Source organism: Salmo salar, chromosome 12 (genome assembly GCF_965601325.2).
Source record: "Salmo salar chromosome 12, fSalSal1, whole genome shotgun sequence".
Taxonomy (NCBI): Eukaryota; Metazoa; Chordata; class Actinopteri; order Salmoniformes; family Salmonidae; genus Salmo; species Salmo salar.
In genome coordinates this window covers 59,662,369-59,665,365 of record NC_138302.1, presented here as the reverse complement: position 1 = coordinate 59,665,365, position 2,997 = coordinate 59,662,369, and positions in this window count along the sequence as shown.

Genomic DNA, 2,997 nt, shown 5'->3' with positions numbered 1-2,997 from the left:
AGGAACATTTACAGCTGTACCATTGAGAGCATTCTAACTGGTTGTATCACCATCTGGTAAGGCAACTGCACCGCCCACGTCTGGAAGGCCCTACAGAGTGTGGTGGAGACGGCCCAGCGATTCACTGGGGGTGAGCCAGATGGTGTCTGACTTCAGCCAACCGAGACATGGGCTGTTCTCCATGCTCCCATTCGACATAAGACTCAGACAAACAAAGAACAAACAAAGAATACTAAATAGCTTCTTTACCCTGGCTAACAACTACTGCTCTCCCTCTCCCACAGATTATGCACACTGACTCTATGCCCATCCACAGGTCTCTGCACACTCAGACACAACCTACGCTGCTGCTAAAATTATTAATGATTACATGTATTACTCCATTATGTTGCTGTCCATTGGTTATTGAGTGCCATTATCATTAGTATTTATCTATTTATCCTAATAATAGTCACAATTATGCCTGTTTACGTGCATATATTTCCATTACCATAAGTATTTATGTATTCCTGCTACCAGTCACTTTTCAGCCCTGTTTACATGTATATCCTACTACCAGTCACTTTTTATGTATAAACCCATCTCAACCACTCCAGTATCCCTGCACATTGAATAAGGTACTGGCACTGACCTGTATATACTTGCATTCTCCTATTCTTTGACTCTCATCGTAGTTCTTGTGTGGTTTTTATTCTTACTTAATTTTTTTAATTATATTTTCTATTATTATCTATATTATTATTATTATTCAGGGAATTGTTATCAAAGAGCTCTCATGGTAAGAATTTCACTGTACTGTTTTAAACCTGTTGTATCCTGTGCACGTGACGAATATACTTTGAGAATATGGCTCCACAATGTTGGGTAACGATTTACTTTGGCTACATATCCATAACGCATTTATTACACATCTATAAGCATTTCATGACTGTGTTATATCAGGTCCCAACCACATTATTAAAGGTTAATGAAATATATCCATACCAAAACTCTAGTGCATTCATGTCATGCAAGAGCTCCTATTTAGCTTTCTTAATAGATGCATTTTTACAATGAAAGCACAGGGTCATCATTATGGCTGTTCTCAAAAGTGCTTCTGTTAGTGAAAGGCCAAACCACGTTTTGAAAATGATGCTGCTATATAGCCTGAACCAGTCACATTTCCGCCACTGGCCAGTATAGGCCCATGACTTACCTTCTTCTTCTCACTGAGGTCAATGGTGCATGAAAATCCCCACATGGTTGAATCTTCAAGGTAACTTTTACAGATCAAATTGTGTAGTTGAGGGTCATATCATAACTCTTTCTTCCTCATTAACAACCCCCCTCCAAATCACAATTAAGTTGGTCGATACTGGTCTATAACATACAGTCAAAGTAAAGTAAAATCTATTAATTTATATAACATTTATAGCTAAGCACTTTATGGTAATTAACTGTGCAGTTTGCCAATGATCTATAACACCACTGTCATAAGCGTTGTAATGATCGGACCAAACTGCAGCGGGGATGTGAATCATCTTCTTGATTTATTAAAGAAATGAACATTGAACAAAAGAACGCCGGAAAAAAACAGTCCTGTAAGGTACTAAGACTATACATGGAACAACCACCCACAAACACAAGAGAAAATAAACCCACTTAAATATGGCCTCCAATTAGAAGCAACGACAACCAGCTGCTTCTAAATTGGAGGTCGTTCCCAAAACTAACATAGAAATAGAAAAACTAGAAAACCCACATAGAAATAGAAAACAGAACATACACCAAAAACTCAGAAACACACAAAACAAACACCCCCTGCCATGCCCTGACCAAACTACAATAACAAATAACCCCTTTTACTGGTCAGGACGTGACAGTACCGCCCCCCCCCCCCCCCCCCCAAAAAAAAAAAACTAAAAAACTAACAAAACAATAACCCCAAAATAAAGGGAGGGAAGGGAGGGTGGCCACCGTCACCGACGGTTCCTGTGCTATACCCCCCCTTCCCAAGCCTCCCACCACAGAGGTGGCTCTGGCTCCGGGCTTAATTCCCACTCTAACCTGTCCACCCCTGCTGAACGCTCAGGGCTGTAGCCCGCCGCTGAAGGCTCTGGGCTGAGGGGCGACTCTGGCTGCGCCGGACTGGCGGGCGACTCTGGCTGCGCCGGACTGGCGGGCGACTCTGGCTGCGCCGGACTGGCGGGCGACTCTGGCTGCGCCGGACTGGCGGGCGACTCTGGCTGCGCCGGACTGGCGGGCGACTCTGGCTGCGCCGGACTGGCGGGCGACTCTGGCTGCGCCGGACTGTCGGGCGACTCTGGCTGCGCCGGACTGTGGGATGTCGCCGGAAGCTCTGGACGGGGCACTGTCGCCGGAAGCTCTGGACGGGGACTGCGCACTGAAGGCCTGATGCGTGGGACTGGCTTTGGAGGCGCCAGACTAGTGACACGCACCACAGGGCTAGTGCGAGGAGCAGGAACAGGACATACTGGACTGGGCAGGCGCACTAAAGGCCTGGTGCGTGGGGCTGGCTTTGGAGGCGCCAGACTAGGGACGCGCACCACAGGGCTAGTGCGAGGAGCAGGAACAGGAAGTACTGGACTGGGCAGGCGCACTAAAGGCCTGGTGCGTGGGGCTGGCTTTGGATGCGCCAGACTAGGGACGCGCACCACAGGGCTAGTGCGAGGAGCAGGAACAGGACGTACTGGACTGGGCAGGCGCACTAAAGGCCTGGTGCGTGGGGCTGAATTTGGATGCGCCAGACTAGGGACGCGCACCACAGGGCTAGTGCGAGGAGCAGGAACAGGACGTACTGGACTGGGCAGGCGCACTAAAGGCCTGGTGCGTGGGGCTGGCTTTGGAGGCGCCAGACTAGGGACGCGCACCACAGGGCTAGTGCGAGGAGCAGGAACTGGATACACGGGGCCTTAACTACGCACTGGAGGTCTGGAGCGCACAGCCTGCACAACCTGTCCTGACTGGATTTTTTCTGTAGCCCGGCACAGGCGGAGT